The 27394-nt window shown below is 36.8% G+C and overlaps 1 protein-coding gene across 4 annotated transcripts in view; it reads right to left on the minus strand.

The window, feature by feature from the left end:
• NCOA2 (nuclear receptor coactivator 2) overlaps window positions 1-27394 on the minus strand; it is a 180026-nt gene that overhangs the window by 133661 nt on the left and 18971 nt on the right. Inside the window, exon 1 of one of the 4 annotated variants that reach the window (XM_015618101.3) lies at window positions 19473-19530. The exons of the other annotated variants lie outside the window; for them this stretch is intronic. The gene's annotated coding sequence lies outside the window, so the exon portion shown is untranslated. Of the gene's footprint in view, window positions 1-19472; window positions 19531-27394 lie in introns of those variants that run through there. 4 annotated transcript variants of the gene reach the window in all.

Genomic DNA, 27394 nt, shown 5'->3' on the forward strand with positions numbered 1-27394 from the left:
AGATCTCTCAGCATACATTATACTAAAAGTTTGGCTTTAAACATTACCTTCTCCAACTTTTTGCCCCTTTTATGTGGGTTGTCTGCTTTACAGGCCACATTTTTTATACATTACATTTTATTTTATATGTATGCATGTTTCTACATATTTGTGTATCTTATATAAAAACAGGTTTCTATGTTTTACATATCTATAAAAGACTACAGCCAAAATGTTTATTGAAATATTTATCAATCAGACTTTGGTGTGGGGGGACAGGGGAGCCAATTCTATAATTTAAGCAAATTAAGTGTAAAAGAATGAAGTACTCATTATGGAAGAAAAAAGGTCATTTGATGAAAAACTTCTCAACTAAATGTGAAATACATTAAAAACATACTGCTAATGCAACTCTACTTTTTTGACATCGTAGTTGTTGCTGAACTGTTGATTCATGAACTACTAGCACGAGCTTAAATACAAATGCAATGTTTAAATTATACAGCCCAAATTCAAGATGTCTGTGAACTAATAAAAATTAACTGTTTCAAAAAGCCAGATGCTTACCATGCTGGGAAACTCAGGATTTCACGTGATAACATTTTACACCTTTCCTTTTGGGTTACCTTTGAAGGACACTCACTCTGTTTATGTACGTAGTGAGCAAACACCTGATCCCATTACAGAGAACAGATTAGCAAACCAGGAAGATCTCTTGTGATCCATTGTTCTCTCTGTGTATGTATTTCATTGAGCAGAATGACTGGAAAAAACATGGGAAAAAAGTGATAGCAAATTTATTTTTCTTTAAACTAGAGTTACAGAACCCGTTTGAGGAGAAGAAAGTCCTGATTCCTATTCCTTGGTCCCAGGTCTGTTTCTATTTTGGTTTTCAGGTTTTTTTCAGTGGCTCTGAATCAAAATAATAAACAAAGAATATTTTTTAAAATTCATAGGGAAATATTGTACTGCCCTTGCACAGCTACTGCTGGGGAGGAGAGACTGGACAGCAGCCTTCACTTCATCACCTGAAGTATATCTGAGCTCTCTTTCTGGAACATATTGTAGCTTAGCATACAATCAGATATGATCTCATCAAATAAGCCATATTTTTTAGTTTTAATTATACTGCTGTGTTTTAATATCTGGTTAATCAACACCTTGGTCAGCCTTTACAAGATTTTATCTAAGACTGGAGTTAGTCTGTTAGGATTAGACTAAGCAACATCCTGCCAAAAACAATATTAAACATCTTCTCAGTATATCTAACTTTTCCACATGTGACAAGTTTAGGTCTAAGTCGGGGGCTGCTTAATAAAAAAGAAAAATCTACATTATCAGTACAGATAACTCTGCAGATAAGCCCATGAAGTTATGGACAGAAGTTGACAAACTAACCCAGGATGTTCAACTACTTTGCTGTTTCATATCCTGCTGAGCCAGAACAGGAAAAGCAAGTGTTTCATCATCTGCTCAAGAGCTCAAAGCATAGTATTAATTTTTCTGAAAAAACAAAAATACAAGAGAAATACACTTTTTATTTTCTGTATCATTAATTGCAAAGCTACAGTTTTCTCCTTGGGTTGCTTTTCTTTCTCTTTTGTTACTTTCTACTACCACAAGCTTCTGATTTAGATTTGGGCTCTCCCTCCACCATGTCTTGATTTAACTTCTTTCACATCATTCCCAAGTGCCTTAGTTCTCTTCATAATATTAATGGTTTTCAATCAGTTTTAATCTGCAGTGTTGGTTTCTCATTGAGACTTTTTTAAGCAATCCTTTCTCATATCACACAGCTTATCATTTGTGTATTTCACACTTCTTATAGTGTAAAATACACAAATACACAAAAAATTTAAGTGCACCTAGCTTTAGTGAGGTACATTTTGTCCATCCCTAACTAGTCCAGACTTGATCATGCCTTGAAACTTGCAGCTTTTCATTTTTTTTGGTTGTGTGTTCAGTCATCCTTTTTATTTCAAACAATGGGATGCATTGCCTTTTATTTCAAAGTATGGTGCACAATATCTTCCATAAGGATGCTGCCATATCCATATTTAGAATTCTCAAAGTAACAGTACTACTGGAGGGAAATGTAGTATGTATTCCTCAATTCATAATCTCCCATGGTATCCTGCTTTTCTCCCCTTCTTCTCTTGGGAGGGTCAACCACTCTCACCTACAGTGTGACTTTAGCAGATCATCTTACACTCTCTTATAAACATTGAGAATTATCTCCCACAGGGTTGTCTGAAAAATCACAGCTAATTAATGACACCATTTCTAACAAAGTCAGATGCCCTCAATAGGCTTAGGTCTGTTTCAGTTTTTCTATCATAAATCTGCATGTGAAGTGGGAAATATATACTGTTCACTTTCCTAACAAAGTGAACGCTTTTATAAAAATTCTAATCAGTGTATAGATTTTTTTTTTCTTTGCTATATATTTATAACCTTGATCAGATGTCAATATCAATATGCAGTCTAAAAAGTCCACAATGATTTCCCAAGAGACTCCTTAACTTGATTCTTGGCTCATTTTCATTTAGTTGCCTTTTGGGGAAGTAAGTTCACTTCTTTCACTACCATCTTCATTTCATTGGAATGGAAAGTGAACTGAATGGAACCAGGAAGATTCCAACCACAAACAAAAAGAAACCTACTTCAAATGAGAAGCAGAAAGCAGCAGAAACTGTGGACTACAAGTGTTTTGCAGCAAAAGTTAATCACAGCTGTACTCAAATTAGCACAGCTACAGAATCACCATCTGCATACCAGCACGCATGACACGACAACTTCATCACTTTGCTCAAATTAAAGTCCAACATCACTGAAGTCCTCCTAAATTATTTTGTTTTCAAAGACACATTAAATCCCTAAATTATGTCAACACTCAGAGCAGAACATGATGACAATTCCATTTAAAAAGTGGCTGGCTTAGTTTGCTCATGACATCACTTAGGAAGGAAGGTGCCTTGTATTAGAATGGCTGGCACCCTTCATCTCTGCTTTCTAACTCCAGTTTACCTTACCCACCTAAGTACTTTCCATCATTATTTCTCAGGCGCACAAAGATCTGCCATTCATTAAAAGGGCATTATTAAATTAGTACCATAATCTGTCTCTGACCCACATAACTTTAAAAAAAAATCAGAAGATCAACTTTATTTTCCTTACTAATGAAGTGAATAAAGCAGCAAAACAAGACAATGCAATAATCTCAGTCCATGGATATATAAACAACAGGAGCCATGCAGATCCCTTTCATTAATTAAGCAGAGATAAGAAATAACGAAAAATGAAGCTATGATCTCAAACTAGAAAAAGACCAATTTGACAATGGTATTTTATTATTGTAGTTCTAAGATGTTTTGTACATTTTAAATTTTATTATAACTTTAACAAAATCATAAAATTACAGAATCATAGAATCACTGCAGTTGGAAAAGACCTTGAAGATCATCCAGCCCAACTGGATGGAGTTAACCTCACACTACCGTATTCACCATGAAATTATGTCCCCAAACACCACAGCCATGTGCTTTTTGAACACTTCCAGGGATGATGATTCCACCATTGACTTCCCTGGGCAGCCTGTTCAAATGCCTGACCACCCTTTCAGCGAAGCAATTTTTCCTAATATCTAATCCAAACCTACCATGACACAACTTGAGACCATTTCCTCTTGTCCTGTCTCATCTTACCTGGGAAAAAAGATCTAGGCCCATATCACTACACTCTCAGGTAGCTGTGGAGTGTGTAGGAAGCTCCCTTAAGTCTCCTTTTCTCCAGGCTGAACAAATCCAGATCCAGTTCCCTCAGCTGCTCCTCATGAGACTTGTGCTCCAGACCCTTTACCAGCTCCACTGCCCCTCTCTGGACACTCTCCAGCACCTCAAAGTCTTTCTTGTCCTGAGGGGCCCAGAACTGAACACAGCACACGAGGTGCAATCTCACCAGTGCTAAGTACAGAGGGACAATCCCTGCCCTGCTCCTGCTGGCCACACCATTGCTGATACAGGCCAGGATGCCACTGGCCTTCTTGGCTACCACTGGCTCATGTTTAGCTGCTGTCAACCAGCACCCCCAGGTCCTTTTCCAGCAGGCAGCTTTCCAGCCACTCTGCCCCAAGCCTGCAGTGCTGCATGGGGTTGTTATGGCCCCCAAAAAATTGTAACTAAAGGCAATAAATATTGGCTTATCACTTTTGCATTTCTGATTGACATAAGAACTGCTTTAAACTAAAACCTTTCCAAGGTAGTGACAATGTCAGAAACAGATACCAGACAGTTCTAAGATTTGCCAAAAAGGCTTCATCCCATCACATAATAAACAAGTTTCTGATTTAATAGGAAAAACAACACATTTGCAGGCAAAGAAAATTCCACTTCTTCACAATTATCTAAACAAACAGATAACATTACAAATAGGAAGCAGAAGTCTTATGGGAAAAAGCAAACAATCTCCTCATTAAAAATGCCCTTTGCTAAGCACTTTTACATACATTAGAAAAGTGACAAGTCTGCTGATGCCATTAGGCAGCCCTTATGCACATATATAAGTTGATTTTTATATACAGGAAAGTGTGATAAGACGTAATCAATTACCTAATTGGTGTAAAGACTCAAAGAAAACTCTTCCATGTATTTCCAAAAAGAGAAAATAATGACATCAAGTCTCTTTGCAAAACAACAGAGCTATGAAAGATTTAGCTTCATATACCATCTGTAACTGTGATGCCAGACCAATGATTTTCAGAGTAGATCACTTCTCTATAACTGCATCTAAAAATTTTTTCCACTTCTGTATACAGGAATAAAATTTCTCTGATCTGACACCTTGACACAAGTTACTTGAAAAGTTTGATTAGCAAAAAAATTTAACTACTTATATGAAGGACTACACCCAAACAACAGATGTTTCAACCACCTTACAGGATGGGTTTTAAGAAATCCACAAAATAACATTAACAAATAAACAAATTTGCAAGCTCATGAATTAACTTTTCTTCTTAATCAGTTCTAGTCCATCATCTCAAGACTAAGCTTTGACTTTACTTATGATAATGCAATGTATCTTGGATGTGCCTTTGAAATCTAAACTAAAATTATTAGTTAACATGCACACAACAAATTGCTGACTCCCATGGCCACCTTGTTTAACACAGATTACTTAAGCTAAAGCTTTTGGTAAAATAATACACGCTTCCTTAAGAGTCATTCACAAGCACTATGACTAACTAAGCTTACTTTCCTACAGATTTGTGCCATGTGGTTGGTTGACCTTGTAAAGCTCTTCCATGCCTGAGACATAGATGAAATCACTCCGACCTATGCCATCTCCTTTGGATCTCACACCTTTTCTTCCTTAGTTCAGCCACTAATAACATCTCTCTCCTCTTGATTTAACTTTCTGTTTTTATAAAAGTCTTTTTAAGATATTTATTCTTCCTCCCTTTGGGATATTTGTCAATATTTACTGAAAAGGGCTCATAATTCAAAACTAACAAGTGATGAAAACCTGAGGCAGTCAGATACTGTAATTATAATTGTTTTTACTGCAAAAACAAGTTTAAACATGAAACTTTTAAGGTTTCAGCAACCACCTGTCAAAGAGAAGGCAGGCTGGACATTAAGAAGAATTTCTTTGTGGAAAGGGTTGTTAAGACATTGGTGGTGGGGTCACCATCCCTGGAGGTGCTCAAGAAACAATTTAGTGTGGCACTCAGTGACAGGGTGGTCAGTCAAGAATTGGACTCTATGATCTCCGAGGTCTTTTACAGCCTCTGATACACAGGGAAAGAACAGCACCTTTTCTCTCATTTGTGTTGTACTACACACAGATGAGAAGCTGCAGTGAATCACAGAAAGCCTGAATTTCTGGAAGCACACAGCTAAGGCATTACTTTGCCTGGAAATTAAGAGTGATATTGAATCTCCTACTGGTTTTGACCTAACTAGACCCTTGCTAAAACTTTAAAACAAAACAATTGTTCTTCAAAAAGTGCTAACCCTCACAAGTTAATGATTAAGCTTCCCTCTAACTCCATCAACCAGCAGTGTTAATTAGACTGAGCTAGGCAAATCCATCAGGAACACACCTTTAAAGCCTGGACTAGACAAGACTGAACACTAATATAAATTGAGTGGATAAATTTATTAGCATAACCACCTATCAAATATCCTACTAGGCTGGTAAGCATTAACACCTATAAGGTGCAATAATATAAACAGATTAAAGGTTTATTATAACAAAAAATAGTGGTGACACATTGTGCTAAGTGAATACATACCACTTAAACCCAATATAAGCTTTGCCTTTAATTGGACACAGGCTACCATCTTCCAGCATCATTTAAACAACAGAAGTTTAGCTTTAATATATCTATATGATGGTATTATCTCTATGATGAAACCTTCAGCGAGGTATTATCTGTAACTGGCTTTGCTTCTGAACTGGTGATGACAATTCTGCAGTGGAGCTAAGGTCCCTGTATCCAGCACAAATGCAGTGCTGGTGAATGGTATTATACCCACAGCACGCTGCATACACTGTAAAATGGCCTAACTTTTCACCAAGGGATCATCTATGCTGTGCAGCTACCACAGATAACAGTAAAAGGCAATCATGCAAAAGGGTAAGACTATACACAGAAAACTGAGGTTTAAGGGACAAACAACAACTTGCACCAACTGCACCCATGTGAGTTCTCCTTCTCCACACTAAGCAAGACTTGAATTCTAACTCAGAAGAAAGGGCAGCTCATTATTCCTTGGACATTTCAGCAACATGTGGATGAATGGTTATGGACTGGAGCACAGTGGGTGTCATGCAAGCAGAAACCTGTATTCTCTTCTTACTACAGTTTCAGGTGCAAAACTCACAGAAACACAGGATATAACAGCACCCACAGTGTACAGACTACTTTGGAGATGAATACAAGTAGGATTCATTCATTAAGTATTTCTATTTCTAGAAAAAGCTATATAGAATAATTCCAGATTATTTTCTGCGCAAGTTCTCCAGCTTTTTGCAGTTGTGCAGTTTTATCTGAGGTTATCACACAACTGGGAAAACTTCCTGACTGAAACTTCGAACAGATTAAAATGCTGTGGTTTTTCTAGAACTATCTTATTGGAAACAATCCTTACATTCAAACCCCTCTAAAGATGTTAAGCATGTGCCAAGCCACCTATTTTAGACTTGTCTTCCATCCATCTCCTTTATAAGGGCAAAGTTTTCCAAGTGTGAAGCAATCCAAAACACTGGTTATATACTTTAAATGTCATGCTAAAATCCTAATTAAATTACTGAACCATTATTCAATTATTTCCCCTTAACTTCTGCAAAATAATGTAGATTTCAGTGTCTCTCAACCCACACTACAGCCTTTCAGAGTTTAAATCCAGAACTAAATGCAATGACCACAATATGAAAAGTTTAACAAATGCATACTTCAATGGTTTTCTATTTTTTTCATCATCCAACAAGTAGCCCAAATAGACTACAGATTTCATAGGAGGAGAAATTTCAATAGGCTATAGAAAACAATGTCCTGATAGTTCTTAACTATGCTTTTCATTAACTACATAACTATGGCACAAAAAATAAATAGAAAAGACATAGCAGTACTGTAACAAAACAAAACTTATTTCAACAGACTGGTCTTCTCTTATACAAGCTAAGGCCAGAAACCAATTGTATGCACGCAGCTTCCCCTGAATGATGTAACCAACAGCAGAATTCCAGTCTTATCAGAGACCTGAATGCTTTCCCAAAGAGAATGTACTCAGTTTTTCTTGCTACTGAATCTTTCTTGCCTTGTCAAGTCATGAAATCTTGGCTCCAACCTGATGAGTAACCAGATTTGATAGAATTTAAAAACAGACAGATTTCCTAACATTGGCTACAACACCATGATTCTTACTCATGAAGAAATATAGTTAAAAAAAAAATAAAAGTAATGCAAAAAAAGTGTAAAACAAAACCTTTAAAAGGCACTAAACTCACCTAGAAATTCTCATTCTAGAAAATTTAGAGATGTTAGATATGCAGCTCTCATTCATCTAGCAGAAGGCACTTATTTGTAAGTCTAAGTTATAAACTGAAGCTTAGCAGAGTTTTGGAGTTGGGACAAAGGGAGCCCTGGCATTATTAAATTAGTAGAACTTAGACTACAGGTGAAATAGTCCATCCTCACAGCCTCCTGCTCTTCAACATAAAGTAACTATGTCTGTAGCAAGAAGTCAAGTTGTAGCTAAAAGTCAACTTTAAGTCAACTGAAAGTAAGAGAAGTGTTCTGCTGTATTTTCAATTTTGCTGTATCTTTATGGCCAATTTTGCTTGCAGCCTTTGCAAGTCAACTGTTTCAAGCAGATGGGAAATCAAAACAGTACTCAAAATAGACGCAAAAAATTGTTTTTAAGGCAGTGAAATGAAGAAAGCATTACTCTACTGAATCCCAGTTATGTTCGGGAGTACTCTCTAAAGATCCTATGAAACATAACTAAAAGACTTAAAACCTGAATAAAGAAATACAGGCTAGAAGTATAGGCATCTTGCCATTTTACAGGACAATTATTGGAATATTAATTTTCCAACCTAGTTTCAAAAATTTACCTCATATTCTAACTAACCTTCTTTAAGTTCTTATCTGTGATGAATTCACTCTTTCAACATTTGTAGCCTTCTTGGCAAATAATAACAGTACTTAACTCTTTAATATACTACTATTATGTGCAAAATGTTCTATATTTCAAAGAAGAAAAAAAGATTTGAATGAAGATACTGGGAGTTTCACTCCCTCAGCAGAGGACATAAATGGGAAAACTTTAAAACCTAGGGGTTTTTTCATCATTCTGCAAAACTGGGGCAGAGAACGGGAAAGGCAGTGTGTATAGGCAATAGCAAAGAAATTCCTGACCTTTCCATATTATGAGTTTATTTGAAAGGACATTGTAGAACCACTGTATAAATCCTTAAACCTCACTGTTGCCTAGTAAACCTGCAGAAAACAAAGTTTTGCCACCTATCCCTAAAGTGGGTGACAAATACACATTTCTGGTCTCTTCTCACTTTGAAGGACAATTTCCTATTTCCATCCAGGAAAGCCAGAAAGAATAACCACATTACAAAGGAATGTCACTGCTCAACTCCTTGACACATTGTCTTTATATTTCAGACTTCATGGAAACTAAAATCACCATGCTTTCTCAGTAAGTTCATCATGTCTAGACTTTCTTGTGAAGAAATGAGGAATGTGCAAGAGATGCACCTCAGAACAGTCTGTACACACACCTTAACGACAACAATCTCTTCAAGAAATCTTGAAAACATATATGGTTTGATCTTTCTATTTACAGTTTTGCACCAAAGGACATGGCTAAGAACACTGAAGTATACAACAATTACTTAAGAGTGAAGATGGGGAGGTGGGAAGTAAACTGCAACATCTCTCATGCAAACAATTATCATGTTCTAGATCAGACTAAACGTGTTTCCACAGAAAGTAACTATCCCCCTTACAATCATATTTGAGGAGGTGGTCCTTAATGTAGCCAGATATAACATGTCAGTACATAATAAAGGTGAGACTAGAGGTTCAGAAGGAGACTAAATGAAGCTCTAAACCCAAGCAGATACTTCAAGAGATACTAGGGGCTGTATTTCCACAGAAACTGTTTCCTTCAGACATGAAACAAGTAACCTTAAGCCCTTTCATTAACATCCAAAATACTACAGATGCATTTGATTTAGGAAGCTGTGTCAACATGACTTCAGTAAAGTTATCTTGCTTTTCAATAAACACAGTCAAAATGAAATTTCTCACAAGGATTCTAATATTTCAGTAACATTAATTGTAAATTCATAAATCTTTTTCTAGTCTCCAATGCCAATTCTGCCCCACCCACACTCTATGGAGAACTTAGATAAACAAGCCAAACAGGCAAGAAAGTCTCACACATTTGAGCTTGGTGTACATTAAATGCACTTTATGCAAACATTCTGTTATGTAAACATTTATGAATAATTTCTTTATATTTAAATTAAAAATTCAAATGAAAATACAAGGCTGTGTGACACAAGGGTTGTTTTAATTAGTGAAAAGAAATTATCTTTTGTTAAATGTTAACCCATTTAAACAATCAGAGCCTATGTTTGGGTTTTGAGAAAAAAAAATAAATAAAAAAAGCCATATGACAGAATTGGTGAGAGAAGCAAGATGCCCATACCAAGCACGCTAAGAAATATGAAGATGTCTTGCTGCAAAAAGACAGTTTTAGTTTTAGCAGTATCTTGGCATGGGTGGAAGTGAATTAGCATTACAGCAAGCAAGTGAATTCATCTGAAAAGCAAAACCTACAGACATGTAAGTCTGTATTAGCAATGATACATACCAAGTTGTTCCAGCAAGACCTTAGAACAGAGTATTTTCGTACTCCAGCCACACAGACCCCAGAGACTCAACCCACATTTCCTGATTTCTACAACAAAGAGTCATTAGCTACCAGCATCATCAGGAATGCAGTACTACAGTAACCATACTTAAAGAAACCTTTCATCTAGTTTGGGAAAAACAAAAGTATGGTGAGACTGGTATGACAAGTTAATCAACTTTTAAGCTATTAACCTTAGCTTCAAACAAGACACCTCAACTACTAAGCACATAGTCCTACACATACAGAACTTGTGCTCAACTCAAGTTAATACAAGTATTAAATGTTCAGTTTAGTCTGCTAATTCCAATTCATGACTTCAGTTTAGTCTGCTTATTCTAATTCTCTACTTCTTTTTGTTTTCATTTGATTCATCTATCAAGTAATGCATAATTTTGTAAGATTTAGCTGCTAAATAAAAGTCTCAAAGGAGGTTTGCTTTGCTACACAACTCCAGCACTGGATTCTAGTAAGAGCAGAGATTCAAGAGTTATTTTACTAATAGGTTGCTACTCAAAAAAATCCATACTATTAGGTTGGAATTATGACTCTTCTGGGTCTTATCTTTTTCTGCAAGTTGTGTTTAACTGTTGACTGTAAAAAAGCACTAAAATATTCTTCTATACTCAGATACAGTTGAGTCTTATAATTCCTAGAAATCTTATGACTTTTAATTCCTTACATTCTTGTATGCAATTTTGCTATGCCACAGCCAGTCTAGAGGCAATAGGAGCCAAGACCTCTTTATTCTGACCCTTATTGTTACATCTTTTGCCATCTTAGTATGTTTTATTAAAACAAGACTACTGCATATATTTTACTTTAGCTTATCCTTATAATAGCTTATTTCATAAAGTACATAATGAAAACAATGTGCAGAGATGAGGAACATATCAATACAAACAAAAAGAAGTCCCTTAGGCTTCTCATGTAAAACACAGAAGAACTGTACTGTATTTTCAAAAAAATGTGGGGAGGGGTGGAGGGGGTGTGAGAACCAACACGTAGCTGCTGAAGAATGTACCACTCCTGCTTCACCTTACCAGAGAATCTAAGATGGGGTATTCACAAAATGTCTTCCAGCAACCCCACAAATCTTGCCTGGAACAAACCTCTATTTCCAACTCCGTTCAGACAACTTACATTTCTCCTTACGTACCCAGGCTGGCTGTAGTGCTGCCATTGATTTCTTGACTACATGTATGCACTGAGCTTCTAGAGATCACAGGTTAAGTAGTAGAGATAATCCAGCTGCAGTTATCCGTAATTTGTTCAACATAAATGTTGATTATATTGGCCAGGCTGGTGGAATAAAACCACTTGCTGTTCTACAGCATGACTGTGGAGCCCTGTGTGCAGTTCAGCTAAAAAAGCGCAACAGAGGTGGTATTCCTGGCACAGAACTCCATTTTCCTTAACCTGCAGTTCCTTCTGTATTTTGTTTACCAGTGTCGTTACATGAATGGTTGTATCAGTAAAAACTGCAACCTTCAGGTACCTTGTGTTCTGAAAAGCTTTTCTTTTTAGTTCCTAAGTTAATTACAATCACTTGTGTATCTGCTTATTTAGCGTCAGAGAAATATAAAGGAAAAAATACCTGAAGGACAAGTGAAGTATAATTTTTGAAATCCTGATTAATTTTAGTTTTTTTAATATATTTCTAAATTAAAACTGTAGAACTCCACAGATTTCAGCAGCACTCTTCTTCTCATCAGCTTGCTTTTCATTAACTGTTTGATTCTTAGATCTCTAAACTGCCACTCCAGAAGTCAAGCTACAATTAGTCACTGAAGGTGCTCGCTAGATGAGATTAAGAGAGTTCCAGTTGCATCCTGATTAAATCTACACATACCAAACAAATTCACTTTGTAATGAAAGTTTTCAAATATATTTGCCTTTTACAATTTGAACATAACTTTTGGTTTTCAGCATGGATACCTAGGGAAGCAAGACATTTCATTGCAACATGCCTGCCAGTTTCAGTCTTTGGACCAACTGCCCAGTGCCCTCTTGAAAAAGAGAGAAGAACATTCCAGATAGCTGAGAAGTTTAATGAAAATCAGGAACAGTTAACTCAGACATCCTTAAACTTCCTCTTTTTTCTTTTTAAGCAAGTATTTTTGTCATTCTCAAAGACCCTATTCAGAATTAAAGCCTCTGTCTTACAAGGTTTACCAGAGAAGTTGATGACACTCTGCAAGGGTTTCCTGTTATTCTCAAGACTGCTGTTTGCATGGTAGTGACTTCTGTAGATTTGGAAAAAAACTATAATATTCTAGTACAGATCATAATAATTCTTTGTCCAACTGTTAAGTACATAATACACACATACCATCTAGAAACTAAAAAAAATTTATCATTCCTAAAAACTTCAGAAACTATGATAGGCAAAGGCCTGTAATCTCAATATTTGCTTTTAAAAGAATGAAGTTTCTAGTAATTTTAGGACATTTGTTTGTTTTGAATTTGGCCCAGTGTGAGCCAGGCCACTAAGATGAAAATGCCATGCATACCCAAAAACATCAAATCACAGTGTCTTTTCAACACAGTCTCAATGTCAAACAGCAACAATGAAAAAAAAGAAATAAAACAAAGACCTATTGAGGTCAATGGGACATTTCAAATAACACTGCTATGTACTTTCTAATGAGACTTGTTAGCAACCCTTACAGTTCAACTGCTTAACTACTTTCATCATAAAGGATCTTGAAAGCTTTTCAAGCAGAAGTGCCTACACCTCAGTGGTTTACAGTATACCTTTGATATTCAGTAGAGGAAATCCCCATGGGCTACATAACTGTTTTCATTTTGTCCCAAGAAATTCTATTCACTTTTGGATGATGTATATGCTGTTATAGTCCAAATTTTTCTCCTCTCTTCCATCCCTGCAGATTTTTGGCAGCATACCATAGTCATAACCAGTGGTTACAAAGCCGGGCTCATTTCACCACCAAAGCAGCAATGGAAATGTCAGAGTAATTTTAAATGGTCAGCAGAAAACTCTTTCCTCCTGCCATCCTCTCAATTTACCTTCCAAAAGACACCATGAGAGTCAGAAGATCCCTTGCCTCCAACCATGACAGTGGTTTAGCGGTTCTAAGAAATACCAGAATAAGCACACAGCTAAAGCAGCCAATACTCCACAACATGGTAACAAAAAGAATAATTTCCTTCAGTCTTGGACGAGGGAAAATACTGCATGATCAATTTTGACCGGGATTTTTCTTGCCCATCCAAACACTTAAAACCCAAAGTGAACCACCCAGCATATCAAAGACTGATGGCAGACAGTTTTGTAAATCAGCTGAAGACAGTTTTGTAGTTCAGCTGAAAACTTTAAGGCATCAGTGCTCCAATTCAAAATTAAAATCTTATTGCTTCCCACTTATTAAATCCCAGAATGCTCCTGAATATATTATTACAGAATGTAAATTAGGTTACACACTCAAGACTTTGAAATATGGGAAATGGTAGCTTGACAGTCATCAGTGCTGCTTTGGATATTCTACTGTGTCATGCAAATGCATTATGATTAAGTTTTTTACCTATGTCGTATCATTCCTTAACTTTATCTTCTTTACTGTTAAGAAAAACAACATGCTGAGAAAGGCAAATGAGTACAGCAACCAAATATAAGTAGAGCAAGACCCTCCCTCCCACTGAATAGCAACTTCCAGATGACAAAGTTACTCTCATTCACATATTCTAAATTCATTGCCATAGGAAAATCTCTTCTGGCAAAATGTTTTTCTTCCTCAAGATGCCAAGTACTTTTTTTCAGTATTAAAGCTTTGGCCTAGGGAACCTTGAACTCTGAATTTCCTTTTTTTTCTCCCCCTCCCTTCCTGCTTCAGAACAGAGAAGCACAGAACAAAGGTTTATGCTGTAAGAGATTTCACAAATTATGGTACCACCAGAGCAAGATGCACACTATATACCTCTGCTTCAAATGAAAACACATACATAGCTTCACCACACTTTAAGGACCATTCCCAATTTTATTTAGTGCCCCTAGTTCTGGGACTGGGGGGACAACTGTTGTGCTTTTAATTTCCCCATGTCTATCAACTTCTGTCCTATATTTTCTGGTCATTTTCTGGACAGACACAGAGCTGTTCACACTGAGGGAAGAGGGGTATACTGTGGGAATCTGCCACAGTCCTCATCCACAGCTGCAGGTTCCAACTGATCCTACTTTGGGAAGGTTCTGGGCTGCAGTTGTTACACAATCAGAGAGATAATCTCAGAGAGGCCAATACTGCCTGAAATTTTCTTCTCGTTGCTTCAACTTGCATGGAGTTATGCCTGCCTCCCACCCTCTTCCCCAAACTGGGGAAACTACACCAGAGACACAGTGACACTGAAAACACAGAATGGCTGAGGTTAGAAGGTTTGAAGGATAGAGACTCCACAACTTCTAAATGCAACAACCAAAGTCTAAGTTTTTCATTTATGATGAGCCCATCAAACATGATTTGGATAGCATGCCCTGCTATAGTTTGCCATAGTTTGAACTATAAAAGATTAATCCAACTTTGGGATTGTATATGCCTGAAAGACACCTGAAAGAATTATGTTTGCTGAGCATAGTCGCCAGACTCTGCAAGAAAAACTTCCCAACCCTATATTCATACGATCTACAGGCTAGAGCTCAGTGGTTCTGTATGGTGTGAACAAAGTGTTCAAAGAAACATTTATAGTTTTAAAGAAAGACCTACCAGAGTAAATAATCTTTAGCAAGGAAATTCCTTGAAGAGACACCAAAATAAAGGAAGAAATCCACTAAGGCGAGAAAGTAGCACTTTTTTAGTACTACAGAGACTAGAGAGACATAGAGGATAAAACTACACTGGAGGAAGATTTAAGACCTGTATGAGACACCAAACAGTCTTAGAAGAAGAAAACAGCATCTTTACAAAGAAGTACCAGCATATCAACATTAACATCACAGAAACAATCAGACTTTGACTTGGTCAAGGATGAAGGATGAAGACCTGACTCCAAGGTATGTAATCCTCCAGGCATGTAATCCTTAACAACCTCACAGAAGGGATGTAATTTTGACACAGGAGGTGTGCCTGCTTAGAGAAACCCCCATGAATTCTCTTATCCCCTTATTTAGGCAGCTCTGTGCAGCAAGTAATGCTGAGCCACACCTGGGCATATTTGATCTTTCCTGCTTCAGAGAGGAGAGCAACCACTAGCCCAGACAGATGGATGAAGTGGGTGAGAGTCGTTCTCCATGGCATGAAGCTTCTTTCAATCAAAAGATCACCTGTCTCCTAAAGCCTGCTTTTGCAGACACAACACGTGACAGAGGCAACTTTAAACCAGGACTCTGGTACTGAGACAGCATCTCAGAGTCACACCAGAACTTCATGAACTTTTCCACTAAGAATCATTTTAGACCAGTATTGCAGAGTTCTCAGAAAGCCTTAGAGAATTCCCATAAGTCTCCATTGAGAGTTTAGAAATGAGGAGGGGTGGAATGCTAGAGAACAGGCCCTCTGCATAACTGTCATCCAAGAGGCATTTCAAAGACCAAATACTTTGGTTTTAACTACCCTGCTTCTTTAGGATGCCCCTAGGCCACCAACAAGACAGGACCTGCCTGCTCTCCTGATACTGAAATAAAAAACACAGGTGCAGTCATAGAGAGGACCCTCCAGCACAAATTCACATCAATCACTTTAGCAGCCTAGCACTCACTTGGCACAGGAAAGACATACAGCCAAAGCAGATCACAAGATGGATGCCTAGAAAATGGAAGTCAGTGGGGCAAAACTTACATACAGACATTCTTGGGCTAAGCACATACTGACTGCTAGCTTACACAGACTTTGGTACCAAGAAATAAAAAATCAAAGCAAACAATTTGTGACTTACATCATGGTAAAATATAAAGAACTTAACTAGAACTTCGCATTAAAAGCAGCTCCTAACTACCTTCAGGTAAAGAGGAGAGCACGAGCTATATGTGACAAGGGCACAGCTGATGCTGCTGTACCTTTGCAGGACAGCAAAGCACATGTACCAGCCCTGGGCAGCTGTGCACATCTGGTATCCTGCAAGAACAGATACTCTGGGCAATCTGGGCATACACCCAGCATACCAGGTTTCAACTCAAACATGAACACAATGATCTAATTACATAACAAGAAACTGCCTTTAAAAATCAAAGCCAAAAGCTGCAAGATTCAAGAAGTCTGATAATGTCACAGAAACAGCACTACAGTTAGACTGAAAAAATGCTGCTATTTTTGAGTATTTCTAATCACACACAGAATCACTAGGCTGGGAGACTCCAACCGATGCTCTAACAGCTCATGTTAACCTCTAAACCATGGCACCGAGTGCCACATCCAGTCTTTTTTAAAACACATACAGGGATGGTGACTCCATCACCTCCCTGGGCAGACAATTCCAGTACTTTATCACTCTTTCTGTAAAAAACTTTTTCCTAATATCCAACCCATATTTCCCTTGGTGCAGTTTAAGATTGTGTCCTCTCGTTCTGTCAGTTGCTGCCTGGAGAAAGAGATCAACCCCCCCCTGACTACAGCCACCCTTCAGGAAGCTGTAGAGAGTGACAAGGTCACCTCTGAGTCTCCTTTTCTCCAGGCTGAACAACCCCAGCTCTCTCAGCTGTTCCTCACAGGGTTTGTGTTCCAAACCCCTCACCAGCCTCGTTGCCTCCTCTGGATGCACTCAAACGTCTCAACGTCCTTCCCAAACTGAGGGCCCAGAACTGGACACAGCACTCCAGGTGTGGCCTCACCAGTGCCCAGTACAGGGGGAGAATGACCTCCCTGCTCCTGCTGGCCACACTATTCCTGATACAGGCCAGGGGCCATTGGCCTTCTTGGCCCCAGGGCACAGAGCTGGCTCATGTCAGCTGTCACCAGCACCCCCAGGTCCCTTTCTGCCTGGACCCTGTCCAGCCACACCAAACCCAGCCTGTAACATTGCAGGGGATTATTGTGGCCAAAATGCAGGACTCGGCACTTGGATTTATTAAACTTCATCTTATTGGACTCTGCCCATCCATCCAACTGTTCCAGGTCTCTCTGCAGAGCCCTCTTCCCTTCCAACAGACCAACACCCTCTCCCAGCTTAGTGTCATCTGCAAATTTACTAATGAAAGACTCAATACCCTCATCCATGTCATCAATAAAAATATTGAACAGGACTAGCCCCAGCACAGACCCCTGAGGGACACCACTGGTGACTGGCCCCAGCTGGATGCAGCACCATTCACCACCACTCTGAATTACATGTAAGAAATATGAATCAAACTCTGAAAGCTTTTAGTATACAAGCAACTCAAGACTTCATTCTACACCTTTTCAGCCTGAGCACAAGAATAAATTTAACCATATTAACCTTTTACTGTTACTGTCTGCCATTCTGCAATTGTACTTTGATAATCTTCAAGTTGATAGTAATCAGTTACAAAAGCTGGACTTGCTCACATTGTAAGTGCTGAATTGAGGAAAAAAAATTAGCACACCTAATTTCCAGCTCAGGAGATAACTCTATTTAATAACGTACATGTTGCTCTCTTCTATGTTATGCAAATGTTTTCTTTAATAAGAAAAAAAAAAAAAAAANAAAAAAAAAAAAGAAAAAAAAAAGAATGTATTTAATTGCTGCTTTGAAAATCATGGCTCATGAAAAGTCCATATGTGGAAATGTATTTATTCTCATTTTTAAGTGATTCCACATGTACAGTTACTCAAGTGTAAAAACTTACACATCTTCCAATACAGCAGACCAAACACTAAAAAGTTGGAAAAATGTTGTAATAGTAGGAGATTTATCTAAGAAGAAAATCATGACAGTCAGTGTTATGATTTTTTACAGTACTAACACTAGTAAAATGCATGTTCATGCAGTGGCCAAAAGAATTATACAATAGGCTTAGAAGCAAATATTAAAAAGCAGCAGGTTTCCAAACAGTGATCCAAAAGGCCATGGTTGGCACATGGTTCTATTTAGGGCATTTTCCCTGTAAGTCTTGAATTAGAAATGCACGGTGGTCTTGAATACACTTACTGAAGGAGGAGAGCTGTTCCTTTGCTAAAAAGTTCTGGAATATCCCAGTGCAATTTGAATTAAAAAACAAACGAACAAGCAACAAAATACAAAACAAAAAATCCAACATGTTTAAGAAGTCAAATATTTAACCTTTTCTTTCATACATATTCAATAACGATTAGAGGTTCTATAGAAACAGTACCTAAGTAAAAACTAGTTATTATTTAGTAATGTTTTTAAATATATCCAAGCTATTTTGGCAAATTGGTGTCTTTGGAGCTGTGCTCCTTTTTTTATAGTCTGAAAGGCAGAGGCTGTTCATCCTAATCAATTACATAACCCCTTTTAAATCTGAAAAGCAAATATAAACTCTCATGAGTTTTTCAAGACCTGAAGGCCCTCTCATTAATTAGCTTTCTAAGCCAATTAAAAGAGGTTTTTTGAACATCACTCAGACAATGTTTTGTTTAAATAACTGCTTAGGAAACACCATTCTATTCAACAGTTAAATTCATAGTTTAAATGACTCACTGAAATTCTACAGCAGAATTCACAATCCTTGGCAAACAAATCAGAAGCATTACTTTATTCCTTAAATAGCCCTAAAACTCCACACCAACAAGTAACAGATTTGTCAGATCTGGACTATCTTTCATTTACCTTTATATGACAGCAAGCAACAGGAAGCAAGCAGGAAGTTATTCCTTAGCTTGAGCCCAAGCACAGGAGCAATTTCTGCCCACCTAAATCAGTATGGTAACACATCTTTGTGCTAAGCTGGTACACCAGCCTTTCAGGTAGACACAATGCTCATTTCAAAGTGGCATGGGTCTATACATACTCCAGAGTATGTAGCAGACTTTAATTTTATGCACGGCTGACAAATAAACCCACGTTAAAGGGTCTGTTCATCTTCAGAAACAGTTCAACAAAAATACCCAAAATACAACACGTTCCACTAGTGTTCAACATTCAAAATTTATCAGTGGTTAAAGACGACCTGATTGCAAAGATACTCACAGTGCCATAAGGGGAGAAAAGGCAGGTGCTCCAAAAGTCTCACCCACCTCCAGATGGACTTAAGGCATTTCAAATTGCTACCAATTTCACTATCATTATTGCTATTAAACTTCCTATGTCCTCATTACTACATCCTGGCAATACTATATTGCTCCAGAACTGAGCTTTTATTTCTTCCTGAAACCCACTGCATTTACCTTTCAGTTTGTCCACCTGATCAAAAGCCAATACACTTTGCCAAGATACACACCTCAGACAGGCAGGTAGTATGGATGTGTTTCAGACTATATTTTTTACTGATGAGACAGATTTACACAGTACTGTCAAAATCTGACTTTTCTTCTTAACTCAGCTACATATTAAGCTATCCAATTTTGCTGTTTATGATGTATAAAATCATCCTACCAATCATATGTCCACAGCCACCCAGAAACAAAACTACAAAGTAAGAATAAAACCTTTTTTTTTTCCTTAAGTTTCAGAAAGTGTTTATTTAAGGTTAAATTATTATTTTCTTCCTGTAATAGCAACTTTTTCAAAGTTAGTTAAAATGTTTGCTGTTACAACCTCTACAGGTTGCTAAACACTTTCTGGGTACAAAGTCACAAGTTCTGTGGAATGCTGCTCTGTGTACTCTGCCTCTGCCAGCTCAGCTTCCCTAGGTAACACACGTACCATACAAATACCAGGTATAAGTGAGGAGTTAAAGGTTTGTGCTTTTAAATTTTGTTATCTACAGAACACACAGTGGGTTTCACTTGACCACTCAAAGCATCATTTTCTGGGTTTCCTACAATCACAGCAAGTGACATGTCAGTGCATCCCTTCCATGCAGTCAAGAAGGTTTAAAAGATAATCCAGTAATTCAAGTAATCACAGGATTTGTACAGAATTTAATATAAAAACAGAACATACTCTATGATACAGTGAAAAGGCATGCCAGCACTCCCTCAGTTTTATAATTCATTACTTTTTGTAAAAAGAAGATACAGATTTTTTTTTCCCACTAAGTGTTATTCCAAATTTGCTGTTGTTTTATTCTAAATAAACACTATTCTTCCATTAATTTATGGCATTAATAAACAAGAATATATGGTAGCATATTAATTTCTATCCTTTGTCACACAAATGCAACATATTTCAGTTCTTGAAACAAGTGTCCTTGTGAACTAGGATTTCAAATAAACACCTTGAAACATTCAGGTTTCTCTTACAAGTCAATTTAACAATATGACATATGTTAAAACTTAAGACTGAGATTACTGCCTGAACATTCCTGCAAAACTTAAATTGTGCTTCATAATATTTGGAAAAGCCCCAAAGCAGAGAACATGAAGCCTCCTGTCAAATGAGCCTTTTTCCAGGGCAACATATCCCATGTCTGACAAATCCTGAAATGTACAAAGGGGCAACCTGCAAAGATTGCTAAACATGCTAAAGATCAATACCTTTGCACAAGCAGCTCAACCTGGAGAACTAAGCATGGGACTGGCTGCTGCAACCCTTCAGTTTATGCTGCTGCAGAAACAAACATGTATCTTTCCTGGTTTCTTACATGAACAAATTGGTGTACGGTTATAATTACACAAGTTTTGTAAAATTCCCTAAAGAGTTCTCAATGTCCCCATAAAGCACAAAAGCGTGTCAAGAAACAAAATATTACTGTCTCCATTTTTAGGAGCCATGGCAGTAAAAAAAAAAAAAAACAAAAAAAACAAAAAACCAAAACCAACAAAAAAGGCATAAATAACTAAGCCAAAGTACCTAAAATCTCACATAAAGCCAGACAGCATGACAGAGGTATTAGAAACCTCAACAACCTTAGAAACTGCTCCAACTGTCAAAATTAGCATTCTTATTAAAAAGATGGCATGATTTTGGTTTGCTTCTGTAAAACATGTAAGAGTCCTCTAAACAACTTACTCCACAAGCAAACTTTAAATACAGACTATTATCAAACATTTTTCTTCTGGCTTATCTTAAGGTAGCTAATGAAAGGTTTTATGAAACACCATGTATAAATGTCATGAGAGAATAGCTACATAAACAAATTTTAAGAACATTTCTCCTTGCAGTCCCTCAGAACAGAAAAAATCACAAATTACTATAACTGGGCCTAGAAAGGCCTTGCATATATATTAGAGGTGCCATCAGAATTCATTCCCTCAACTATGCTTCAAGAAAGGCTCAAGCATATCCTCATGATAGCAGATGTGTTCAAAATGCCATCATCATCAGCAAACACTACCATATCAACAATTCACATTCAAAGAAAACTCTTCTTATCACACAAAACTTAAAATCCACAGTTCTATAGCCAAGTTGAATAGTTCCCTGACCTCTCAAATCTAGATGTCTCATTAAGGTTTTCTACAAGCACATACAAAAAAAATCAGTAATTAAAAAAAAAAAAAGGATGAGGGAAGGGAGAAAAGGAATTTTAAGCAAGAGCAAGACATGAAAGATAATGTAGTTCTGAAGTGCTTCTGACAGTAAGCAGAAAATGTTAGCCACCCTAAGAGTTGGAATATATATTTGGTTTGCTTGAGGTCTTTTCCTCTCAGTATTGTTGATGTCTGACCAAAAGTTAATTTTAAATAAGCTATTCATATCTACCAAAAGTCAAAAGCATGTAACAACTACAAGTTAAGCTCAAAACAGGTAAATTTGTATTAATGTACAGAAGTAAATATTTTCAATCCTGCAAAGAAATGAAATGTTCTAATCAGCAAGCAAAAGTAGATAACTCTCAAAACTGCCTGTACCCAAACACACAAATGGAAAGAAAGGAGATGTAGTAAAACCTGTTCCAACATGCTGTACATTAGAAATCTGACTCTCATATTTCATAGGAGCCAAAGTAAATGAAAGATGCAATGAAAAGCAAGTGAAGAACAAGGTAGAACAAAAAAAGTACAAAGCTTCCACACATTACAGTATTGAGGAAATCCACTGAAACATATTTTTGTAGTTTAAAAAGGACAAAAAGAAAAAAAAAACATAGATGATTTATTTTTAATTCTATGTTTGAACACACACACATGTCCATCACAAGCATCCTTGGATCTTAAATTAAACATACTTTCCCAACAGATCATGAAATTTGCCCTATCAGACAAAAATGTCTACCTAAAGATAGGTAATTAAACCAAGCTTCCATAATTCAGCAGAAAAAGTATTTTAAAATGGTCTTGAGAGTACTAGTAGTTTACCACAAAGATTTGAATTTTATGTATGGCAGTATTCTGAAATTACAGAGCTGAAGAACAACAGCTCAAAGAAAAAACCCATCAAAAACTAATTTCAAATACAACCAAATGCACAGAAAAACCCACTTGTCTTTTTGTGTATAGGCTATTCAAAGATGGCTTTCCTATCACAATTCTGTTGGGCTATTTGTGGGAAGACAGGTAATTATTTACGCACAACTTTTCAGAGCAAAGACGGACATAACGTGCAGTTAAGACAGGCAGATGAAAGGCAGCTGACGCCTGCGCTGACACTCTCCAAAGCACTCCTGATGTGGAAAGCCTCTTTCACAAGAATTCCCACTAATTCACAACAGGAAGGGAATCATCCCTAAGTAGGTAGGCTGAGGTTTTACTCTGCTATTGGTTATTTTACATTCCTGGTGACAAAAGTTGTTGACATTAAGGCTGAACAGTCAAATTTGTGCTAGAATAAAAAACACCTTGCATATTACTTTCAATTTTTTTCCCACTAGTGACAGCACTTGAATAGCCCAAGAGTTTTGTTTAAAAGTTTAAGACAGTTTTTACCAAATGGAATTGAAGAAGAAAGTCTAATACTCTGTCTTACAAAGACTGTTTTGTTTGCTTTTCAGTGACATAGGCCAGTGGTACTTTGTCATTGCCTTTGAAACTATCCACCATTTCTTCTTTAACTTTACAGTTCCTAGGAAATGCATAACCTCTGTGCCCAAATGTTTCAGGACTCGTTTTCCCCGAAGGCCATTCCTTAACAGGACGAGCTCGCACATGTGGCCAACTGCTATATTAAGGAACAGGATTAGTATCTGAAAACCGATCAACATCTACATCACCGCTGGATAGAATAATTGAAATTACTGCAGCATCATTCATCGATAGGCCCGCAATCAGCTCCGAGCATCGCTAGCGTGGTGCGCGAGAACGAGAACGGGGCTTTAAAAACTCAGTTGTTTTTCTAACAGGGTTGTCACTGTTGTAAGACGTGACTTGGAAAGCTTATGAGGTGCAACTGAGTACTTACTCAGCTGGAAGTAATAGAGTGATACTTTCACAAGAGCCTTTAAAAACCAAGTGTGCAAGTGATGTAACACCAGAAGATAGAAAAAGGACAGGAAAACAGCATGTAGAGGAGAAGAATAAAATGCATTTATGTGAAAAGTAGAATTGTTACTCTAAGGGTTTTTTCTCTTAAATCTTTTGCCTGATAATAACAGTGCACATTTCAGTAACATCCATTTGTGTATTACACTTGGGAGAGCGCTAAACACTCATTTAATTTGTAGAACAGCAATAGATGCAACACCCCAATCTCTCTGCTTCTGCCAGTTTATGACAATTTATTTATTTACTTGGTTATTAGAATCACAAGAGGCTGGACTTTTAACTTCTTCTATTGACCAAATCCAGAGATATATGGAAAGGATATAAACACTTAATTCACATAATTATGCTGAAACAATGCCATACTAAAATAAACACTGAAATTCATGAGTATTGAAATCATTGCTTCAGCTCTCAGTTAAGATCTGGAAACAGAAGCCTTAGAATACACTCACATGAAAAATAAGAGTCAGTCTTCATTTAGAATTTCCTGGTTATTATGGATATAAACAGTACAACAGAAACTTATGAACTTTGAGATTGTAATATCTTAAGATAAAACATGTCCTTAAAGTATGGTTATAAAAATATCCATCATAGTATCTGTAGTCAAATATACAAATTAATATATTTACAATGGAACTAACATGCCATAACAGTCTCTCTGCCAAAAACATTTGTTACTTGGGTAGAATAAACAAGTATCTTAAGTTTTTAAAGCCTTTTTGCAGTTCAAAATTCTCATTTATCTCCATTACTGTATTATATTAAAACGTACAAAAATTCTGCATTTAGGAAAGGGAGATGAGAGAAGATTTTTGTAAGACTAGTATTCTGAATGGCGTTCAAATGTATGCAGATAACATTACCAGTTCTGCTGGCACAAATTAGGTCCTATTAATTTTTATGGTTTCTGTTACCAAAAAGAAACAAAGGATGACAGCACTCTCTCTCTTTTGGTTTTCTCAAATGCTGAAAAATTAAAAGTATCATAAATACAATTCAAAGTGGTGCTCATTTGGAAAGCTGAGGAAAAATATTTTTCAAAAGAGGAAGTGTTAACTTTTCAAACCATTATTTGAAAGCTCTTAAGGGAGTTGAGAGAAGTAAGGACAGGATTATAGCAACAACATTAGGTGTAAACATAGTCTTGTAAAGTACAGTGAAGCAAAACAAGTGTGTGTATGTGGGTGAGACATTATGGAAAAGGAAATAAATAAATGAGTCAACAATTACATTTATTGTTTGAAAAACACACATTAAATTTTATTCCATCATTTTCAGCAGACTTTAGATTATAGCCTTACCATCTTACTGCTGTAACCACAAGTCTCTTTCCCACCATTTTCTCCAAAATGAAATCTCATTTGGAAGAGGATCATAAACGTATTAGGGCAAAAGCATTCTGTTTCTGTTCTTTTTTGCTTATCTTGCCACCACATGGGAGTGAGGAAAAAGGGTCATTGCTGCAACTACAGACAGCTCAATTTCAGGTTAGGAGCATTCATTTTCTAACAGGCAGGGGTCATCAAAGAACTGACTTACCAAAACCATTTCCTTTGCAAGTACATTCTCAAGAGAGTCCTGTTAGAATAAGATTCATGATGAATCTTTGAGTGAGACTGAAGATCACCTTGAGACAACACACCGAACAGTCCTGGTGCTTACTACAAGTATTTAAAACCATAATCTGCTTTGGGCAAGTTGGCAATTTTACAACTTGAGCTCCTGTCACTGCAGGAAAATGCACAGTAGTAACTATTCCTTATTTCAGAATCTCCCTTTCATCAACACAGACTGTAAAAAAAAATGTCCAACACCATAATCTCATCCTCACATGTAACAAGCATTTATCAGGTGTCTCGCTATCTTTGAGAAAAGGAAAATAAAAACCTGATTTATTTCTACTCTACTTAACTTCTGACACTCGTTAAAGCATTAAATGTTTCTTACCCTCCACTACCATTTCCTAAGATACTCTTGTGTAAAGAGGCTGAGAGCTGGTGTGAGTGTAGAGCGCGAGCTATGGGATCACCAAAGGACTCTATTGCATTTAGTTCCTTCTTAGGAGGCACTTCCCAGACACATTAGGAAACAAAGTATCAGAAAGTACTTCACCTGTCTGTCAACGATTCATAAACTGCCATAAAATAACATATATTAACAAAATCTAGCTAAGTCAGGGAAAAAATTTAAATTACACACTTGATTCTGGATAACAGGACTCTGCTCCTTAAAGCAGTATCACATGAGTTTCTCAAGAGCCACCAAAAGGCAATAAAAAGAAAAATGGAGTGTTAAGTTCTTCAGGTGGTCAAAAGCTTCTCTACCAAAATAAGGTACTTTCTATTCTTTTTTCTAAAGTTTAAAGAATGGTTGAACCTTTTTAGGTCATGTTTTTAGTAAGCTTTTACTTTCTGTACAGCAATTTAAATCACAAGTACATTTTGTGGTAAAAATTTAATCTACTAAAATATAAATGTGCACAAAAGAAAAACAATTAAGCTTCATCTGAAAAATATATTAAAGCTGCCAATACAAAGTGCACACATAAAAAATTAAGCCTGTAAAAATATATAATGAAAGACATCTGGCACAAATGTCAGCCTTCACATGCTTGTTTTGTCAGCTGTCAAATCACAGTAATATATGATGGTAAAAGGCACACTGACAGCAACATTCCTGGTATTTTAAAGAACAATCATAAAATGCATGCATCTGCATTGCTACCAAAGTAATTGAACAGGGCTGGTGGGCCATAGAAAAATATTCATGCTTAATGCTCCTGAATCTCAAATGAAACTCTGTACCAAATTATTTCTTTTCCACACAAGGCTTTTTGAAAGAGTTACCTGGAGTTATTGCATGAGTTATTACTCATACAAGCCTTTACAGCTATTGTAGGTAAATACTGTTCCTAAGCAGCAAATGACATGGGGTCAAGGAATGCTTGCTATTCATTATATACTTACCTTTGTCAATAAGAAAAGTATTTTAAAAACATGTGCAAGAGGGAAGAAAAATTCCTCCCAATAATTCCCAGCTTGATTCCATCTCAAAGAGTTAATTATTTTGGTATATCTTAGTGATTCAAAAGACCAATGTTCTTCGTCTACATCAAACATGAGTTCCATTTACACTTTGTACTTGAGTACACAAAGCACAAAAACATCAGGATGTGGTCCCATTTACCATCTTCTTATGGTCAATACAGACTAACAATAAGTTGGAAGGAAAATGAAAATATTATATTGATATAGGTTTTGAAATTAATTTGTTTCTTTATAAAATAATGATTGAGAGCAATCATTTGTACCATGGGACAAAAAAAGGAAGTTGTCCAAGATTATGCTACCTATGTGAAGATTTTATATAGCATTATAGTCACCATCTCCTGGAAACCAAAGGAGCAGCAGGAATAAGACTTAGTCATAAAGACTCCAACCTAGCTTCCTGTTAAATATATAATCATGTTGCAACAAAAACACATTACTTTTAAATAACCATTCCTTAAAAAGTACGCCTGAATTTTTTCTGCTGTAGTCAGGAAGCTAATTCAGGTCTGCATTTATTCACATACCAGTCACACTG

The sequence above is a fragment of the Parus major genome, chromosome 2 (genome assembly GCF_001522545.3).
Source record: "Parus major isolate Abel chromosome 2, Parus_major1.1, whole genome shotgun sequence".
Taxonomy (NCBI): Eukaryota; Metazoa; Chordata; class Aves; order Passeriformes; family Paridae; genus Parus; species Parus major.